We start from the raw sequence: 8,499 nt of genomic DNA, 5'->3' as shown, positions 1-8,499 counted from the left end.
AGGGGGAACAAAAAAAGAAGAAGGAACTATCTAAGGTCAAGTGCTTCAGGTGTGGAGTTTGGCCACTACAGTACTCAGTGTCCTCTCAGAAAGAAGGAGAAGCAGGAGAAGCAAGACCAAGAATTAGCACATGTTGCGATATATAGATTGTCCTCTGGGTTGGAGGAAGACTTCGCGATGTTGGCAGCCATACCTCCAAGAGTGAGGTGGGGCGACTTGGAGTTGTAGCCCCAAAGAGGCGGCTTGGAGTTGTAGCCCCAAAGAGCTACAAATTTGGGTAGGCTCCTTAAGGAGTCCACCTCATGGATCATTGCCTAGCTACAGGGGCCCACAATATTCAATAGCAGGATGGATCAATGACAATTGATGCAGTTAGTACCAAAGTGACAGTTGTAGACTAGTGGCAGTAAGATGCTGAGGAGCACGGTGCAGTGTTGGCAACAGAGCAGGTGGCTCAGTAGCAGAGTCAGTAGCAGTGCAAATTCTTCAGTAACAGTGCTAGTAGCAGTCAAAACTTGGGAGACCGATGCATCATACTGAACACAGTTGATTCAGTATTTTGAATGCTTCTCAGTTGCAGTAGTTGCAATTGCAGCAGCAACAAATGAGAGGGAGTTGCAGTGTAGATGCAGTGTTGGCAACAATATAGCAGTGTCAGTAGCAGCATAGATGCAACATCAAATTTACACAGTGGTTGGTGGGTAGCATAGCCAAAAATCAGTGGCATGACAGAGGTGATATAGAGACAGGGTGTTGCGACAGAATGTGCAACACTAGAGAGAGAACAAAGTCCTCGCTAAAAGGGAGTGTTAGTTTCTATAGCATTGGATGTGTTCAAGCCACGAAATTTGGTGGAGAGGCTAGAATACATGGGATCTCCAAAACCCAAAAATCATTTATGGAAATTCCACCTAGAGATGGCTTAATTAAATTATTAACCAATTTTTAAATATTTCCTACCTCTAAACTTAGGGAATATGGTTAATTAAACAGAATTAATTAAGTCAAGGTGTGAATCATCTAGAAACTCACACAAAATGACTCCAAGATGATCCTAGCCATTGATTAAGTTTTAATCTTGGTCGTTGGTGCTCCAATAACGGATTATAAGAGGAAGTTGATGGGCACTTCGAGAAAATACACAAAAACACCAAAAGTTTGATTTCCTTGGCAGATCGATTTCCGAGGTAGTAATAGTCAGTTGTCAGAGAGCCACAGATCGAAGTAATGAGTGAGGGGCAGGGACAGTGAGGGGCAGAAGCTTTAGAGGAAACAGTTCGATTTGGCCAGACAAAGGGTCGATTAAGTTACTGAAGGTCGAGAATATTTCTGGAAGGGATAAGCGAGTCATTCTCAGAGGTTGGATTGGGAAGACGGCTTGATCAGTTGCAGTTCCAGGCAGGGCATACCAATGGCTATGCAGGCTTGATGCAAAGGCTAACGCATGTGTTCTGTGGAGCCCATTCAGAGCTAGTTTTGGAGTTGGATCAGTGCTAGGTGAGACAAAATTTCTCTCACTAATTTTTGTGGCCAGTTTCTCTTATAGTGGATTGCCAATTTGTGCATCCAGATTGTACTTAGATTTTCATTGCTGCATAATAATAAAAAACCTTCAACTGTTGCACCGACTTTCCCAAGTTGGGTTTTTTAAGCGACAATTGTCCAAAAATAACGACGTCATTTTTATTTTGTGTGTGTGCTAGAATTTTCTCAGTTTCCAACGCTATTATTTCCGTAGTATTTTATTTGTGAAGGTTGCAGTGTGAATTTTTTTATATTAGTCATAGCAGATAAATTGTTAAAATAATTAACAATTAGAAAAATAAGTTCGAGTTGCTGCAATAGGATTTCAGTTTTGAAATTTTCACACCATCTAGACTATTTTTCATTTCAACACTTTATGGTAGTTTACAATTTTCATAGAGAAATCTTCGAACAATTATACATTGAGAACTTTATCTCAATGGAAGAAGCATCACACAGATTATAGTTGTTGAGGGGGGTGGCAAGGAATGACTCTTAGAACTATTGATTTGGGGTAGCATCGGATCTGCTCTAAGCCTCAAATTTTGCAGGAAGGCTTGGGCACAAGTATTCCAAAGAACCCAGAAAGCGTTTTAGGAAATTCCACCCAAAAGTGATCTTATTAAAATAATTAATATTTTTAATGGGGTTTCTAAGTCTAAACTTAGGAAAATTAAAATATTAATGGGTATTAATCTAAAGAGAGGTGAAACTTCTGAAAAGAGCCATGGATCAAGTCAAAACAATCTGAGCCTTTGATTATGTTTTAATCTAGGTCATTGGTTGTCCAACAGGAAGAGATTGAGGAAATCGATTTTCTGAAATGAGAAGTTCTCAGGAGGAAAAATTGATTGAAGAGATCTCTTGCAATTGAGGGGCAGGGATAGCAACTTCCAGAGAGAGATTCTTAGCCGGAGATACATCAGCAGAGAGATGTTGTAAGTGATCCAGAAGCCTTGACACAGGGCCAGAAGGGCCATGTAGAAGTGATGTAGAGGCAGAGAGAGAAAGTCGAAAGTCAGAGTAGAGGGTCAGTTTCAGCAGCCGGAAGTCGAGGTGTGAGACCGAGAGGCTGAGAGCAGTGACTCTGGGCTACTGATCGATTCCCAGTTGGGTGACATTGTGCCTGAGAGGGTTGACGTTGGGACATCATAGAGGCAGCGCAGAGACAGCCCAGTGCCTGTTAGGGGCACTTCATCCAGCAGCCGAATTAGCCAGGACTTTTTCCTAAGTGATTGTGTGAGGTAAACTCACAAAGCTTCTCCTAGTATTTCTCTCTGGAACTGAATAACCCTGTGAGATATTCAATGATGTATTCAGAATTTTCTATTGATTAATAATAATAAACCCTCAGAACTGCTGCACCGATATTCCCGCATTGGGTTTTTCCGAGGACTTTTGTACAAAAATAACTATCCTATGTGTTTCTATTTTCCTTGCTCAGTTTCTATGTTTCAAAATCATATTTAATTGGTGTAGGTTGCTTCAGTAATTTGCTTTGATATTTCATGAAGAAATCTAAAATAAGTTTGTAACTTAATTTACGATCTAGGAGAAGAAGATTCAACTGGTCACAGTAGGATTCTTGAGATTGTTAGATCTAGGAATTTTCACATGGTATCAGAGGTGTCGATGTGAAATAGGGAAGAGCAAAACTTGTTGCAGCAAGCAGCAGTTCGAATCCCCTAAGGAATTGCACAGTTCTAGCTAGGACGATTGTATTTTCATGGGTTTCTCTCTCTGAGTGAACAGACAGAAAGGTGAGACTGCTGGATCGAGAATTTGCCGAAGCAAAGGGAGCTATGCAAAGCTAGAGGGACGTAGTTTCTGTAAGCTGAGTGTTGGGCAGAAAAGTCGTCAGAAGGAAGAAGCAGATCGCATAGTGAGGGAATACTTCCTCGGTGATTTGTTGCCGAGGAAAACAATATTTCTCAATTGCTGAGAACCAAAGGAGTAGTATCTTACCAGCTCCATCAGGGAGTGCGTGAGTGAGCCCAAGAGCTACGCAGTAGGGAGAAAGAGGGAGCAATTCGACAGTTTTCGGAGGAGATGGAAACCAGTGGCTTGAGGGATTATGATAGGCTGGACGAGGCTTCCAACTATGCCATCTGGAAGGCTAGGATGACCTTCCTGCTAGATGAGCATGCCCTCAAAATGTACGTTGATAATGTGGTGGCTAAACCTGCGGATGCAGATCCGCTAAAAAAGTACAAAGCTGAGATGGCTAAGGCGAAGAGGATGATCCTGGATGGAGTCAAGGATAACGTGGTGTGCCACGTTGCTAGCAAAGGGACCGCTAAGGAGATGTGGGATGACTTGGCCACATTGTATCAGGGAACTTCCGAGCAGTAGAAGATGTACTTAGTGTTGGAAATAATACTGAGAGAATCACTAATTTTTTCATTTCCATAATCAGATTCATATACGCTACTTCAGTTAAGGGAACTTGCGTGTACAAGCCACTGTGTTTAATGCAACTAGCGTATATCTAGTAAACTTATGATTAAGTTAATCCATTATATGTTGGTCTTTAATCAGTGCATTAGAACTTAATTAACCATATAAACAGTAAACGGGAGCAATAAAACAGAACAGATCATCACACATAAGAAACACACATGAACACCATGATATAAGGTGGAAACCCAATGCGAGACAAAAACCACCTGCTACCGTCTTCCTTTAGTATAAGAAAAACCTGTTTAGAATCTTGCACTAGCACAGACTCATACCAGTACGCAGGCACCCACCTGCAGAAGGCTACAACCTTCTCTCGTTCTCCAACTACTACTAGAAGGGAGCTACAACCCCCTGGCTCTTGTACTAGCCGATATGTTTACTAGTACATAGGCGCCAGCCTACTGAAGGCTCCAACCTTCACTCGTTTTCCAGCTGCTACTGGAAGGGAGCTCCAACCCCCTGGCTCTTGTACTGGCCAATACGTTTACCAGTACATAGGCGCCGGCCTACAGAAGGCTACGACCTTCTCTCTTCCTCCAGGGACCACATTTCATAAATTTTCATACTGGACCCATCAACAACATTGAAGCACAAAATTAATCACCAATGCAATACACCCATCAACTACATCTGCATCATCAATCTCTGAATCACCCAACATTGAAACCTTGTCAACAAAACACAATCACCAGAATAAAGAGCAGACCACAGAATTCTGCAACAACCTGATCCAATTGCAACTTCAAATATCATACTTCATACTGTATACGCTACTCTGATGAGTTGATCTAGCGTGTATACGCGCTTTTACCAAAGTGAACCCGCGTACAAATCTGCAAATATTTACTCATAACTTTGCAGCTATTCCAGACATCAGTCATACCCAGATCATAACATTTATACAATAAAAAATGCGTCAATAATTCAGATCTAGTCTATCCATGATCAAACCACATAATGATAATACATTCCAAGCCTTATGATCCCGATCCATCATCCATCATCAACCGCATAGGTACATCCTTGGTTCAGATCAAGCAAAGCATCACAAACACATAACCAGCATACTAGATTTCACACTTCATCAGATATTCATCACTTGCACATTTGCCCTTTGGCCTAATGATCTTATTCTCCTTATATAGGTTTAGGCCTCTCTCAATACCATGGTCCAAAACCACGTAGGACCGATACCTTGGACCCAATACTTGGGGTCAATACCTCAGACCAAATACCATGGATCAATACCAAAATACCATGGACCAAATACCACGAACCAAAACTTAGTTTTCCAACATGTACACGTCTTTCCTTCTGTGAAAGTGCGTGTGTACATTATATGAGCCTTTGTATATAGTGATCCTGTGTGTATACGCGACTTGGTATATAGTGAACCTGCGTATACTTTTTCATATACACGACTTCGTATACAGTGAACCTGCGTGTATACGCGGCTTGATATATAGTGAACCTGCATATACCTTTCTTTTTTCATTCTTGTTGTTTACCTGCTATACTGTGATCTTTCATCTGAGAGAGTTGCCATCAAAGACAACACTTGTGTCATACCTGTATCATAATGCCAACAATCTCCCCCTTTGGACTTGATGGAAACAACCATACCAAGTCACTCTCCCCCTTTAACATCAAGGGCAAAGGGCAGACCAAGATATTCTCTCCCTTGATATACATTCTGCTATCCATACTCCCCCTGAGTACATGTTGAAATCTCTTATTGAACTCCCCTTTGTACATGCCAAGATGTACCAATCTGCCCATGCTCCCCTTGAGCACATGCAAAGTTTGCAAAAATATCTTTCAAAAGAATAACATGACTCTACAACTCAACTAAGTGAGTATGACCTTCCTATCACCAATGACTCATCAATCTCCCGATCAAGTGGGGATACACCATTTTTTACTCATCCACCCAACCAAGTGGGGATATACCAAGTGTTTATACATGACTGGAATAGACATTATTACATCATCCTTCCCATGCAAAGTGGGGTCAAAAATTGTTAAGTTATGGTATGTTCTATGCTTATAACAGTTTACTTATTTTTCTTATAATATTCCACCGATTAGCAATCACATGTACATAAAGTAAAGTGCAGATACAACATCAAACAATCGACAGAAAACAAGCCAAGACAAGAGACGCAAGATGTGGTGGCTAGCCAGGGACAAACCCCACAATGTGTGGGGAAACCCTTTGATCAAATCTTCTTTTATTTTCAATAATTCAGCAGAGAGAAATAGTACAATAAATCTGATTCATATCAGCAGTAGCAAACCCTAGATCAGTAGCATCAACATTAGCGGCTTCATTATCAAAATAGGGCAGACCATATCTCACAAACCGACAATCGGATTGACTTCATTCCACCACCAAAAGTTTCGGCTTCCAGAGGAGGTTCAGATGAACCTACAGTGCAGTTCAGATGAGGAGATCTTCTAGGCCACCAACTTCAGATGGAGCTTCCTTGCTCATCAACTTACCATATCCCAGATGATGTCTATCTGCTAGAGCAATTGACGAATACGGGATTTCTCAATAATTGAATCCCACCTCTGGTTGTTATAGAGAATCACAGTGGTATCCAATGTAAATACAAACAACTCACTGAAGAGCTTTCGCAACCAGACTGCCTCACACGAGGTTATGCTAGCAACAATATATCCTGCTTCGGCGGTGCTCAAAGCTACCGACTTATGTTTCCTGCTCATCCAGGATATCGAAGTAGATCCCAAGGAGAAACAACACCCGGAAGTGCTCTTACGGTCCTCCAGATTGCCTGCCCAGTCAGCATCTGTGTATCCAAATAATCTCACATCTCTAGCAATGTATCTTAACCCATAAGTGATAGTGCCACGAAGATATCTCACCAGATTCTTGGCACCAATCCAGTGAGGCTCAACCAAATATGAGCTCACAATGCTAACTGCAAAACATATGTTCCGACGGAGGTTCACCAAGAACATCAATGCGAATGAGTTTTTGAAATTCAGAGGCATTTCCCAAGTCTGGTCCGACATCACTACCATATAACTTCTAAAAGTTAAGATCCTCGAGGTAGTCACAGGCTTGCAATCCATCATACCGAATCTTTCCAATATATTTACCACATATTTTCCTTGAGATAGGAAAATTTCCCTTGGCTTCTGCCACACTTCAAGTCCTTGGTCCTTCATTTCAAATTCAAAAGCCATCTCCCTCTAACATTTGTGAATGAGAGGGTTTGCACCTGTTAGAAAGAGGTCATCCACATACAATACCAATATAAGAGGCTTGTCATCTTCAACCTTAAAGTAAAGGTTAGGATCGGCTTCACTCCTAGTGAATCCCAGCTTCATCAAGTAGCTATCGGTCCTCTCATACCATGCTCGGGGTGCTTGCTTCAGCCCATAGAGAGCTTTCTTCAACCTGCATACATGAGATTTTCGATCATAAATCTCAAATCCTTCGGGTTGCTCCACATAGACCTCTTCTTTGATCGAGCCATGCAAGAGCGCTGTCTTGACATCCATCTGATGTAGGTTCCATCCTAGTGAATGTCGTGTATCTGGCAACAGGTGCAAATATCATAGTCTATACCTCCCTTCTGGGATAAACCACGAGCAACAAAATGAACCTTATACTTTTCCATACTTCTATTTGCTGCATGCTTTATCTTTTAAAGCCATTTTGAAGTAACAATTGTCTTGTCCAGGGTCTGGGAACTACTTCCCAGACATCATTCTCCATAATAGACTCATATTCTATGGTCATAGCATCCTTCCATAGTTAATGCTTGATGACATCTGAGAATGATGAAGGTTCATTTTGTATGATCGTGCTCATGATGGTCAGGTATCCCTGATAACTGTTAAGTTTCTTACTTTGATGGAAGGTTCCTCAGGGTGCAGCATGTCCTTCAGCATCATCAAGTATCCCCCTAAGCCACGAAGGCCTCTTCCTAGAAGAGGAAGGCTCATGTGAATGAGGATCAATCGGATCCATGGGTTCTTCTACATCAGGCATTGATTCATCATCCTTTTCTTTCGGTTCCCTGGTGTCGGCTTCTTGAGAGCTCCTCAAAGTCAGAAGATTGATCACCTTACGGTGAATTTTTCTTCAGGAGTCTTGGAACCCAATGCTTGATGAGGGCATCGATTTTGTACATATACGGCAGTGTTTGCAGCTTCAGCCCATAGAAACTTAGGAAGACTTTGATCATGTAGCATGGCCCGGACAACTTCCATCATCATGTGGTTCTTCCTTCCTGCCACACCATTCTGCTCAAGAGTATGTGGTGTAGTAGTCTCCCTCTTAATGCCAGCCTCAGATATGCCCGAGTGAACCTACTGTAATACATCGGAGGTCTTGCTTTGGCTTGAGGGGAACGGTCCCCTTTTGAGCTTTCCTTCGACACATCCCAGACATACACCTTCTTTCTCTACTTGGAATTCGGGCATCCCTGTCACCATTTGATTTACACCAAGTAGAGCTTTGTAATGAAGGTGGGCAAACCT

This window comes from Pinus tabuliformis, chromosome 1_2 (assembly GCF_031772625.1).
Source record: "Pinus tabuliformis cultivar Carrire ecotype Pingquan chromosome 1_2, CPIR1, whole genome shotgun sequence".
NCBI lineage: Eukaryota > Viridiplantae > Streptophyta > Pinopsida > Pinales > Pinaceae > Pinus > Pinus tabuliformis.
Note: the sequence above shows the minus strand (reverse complement) of the source record.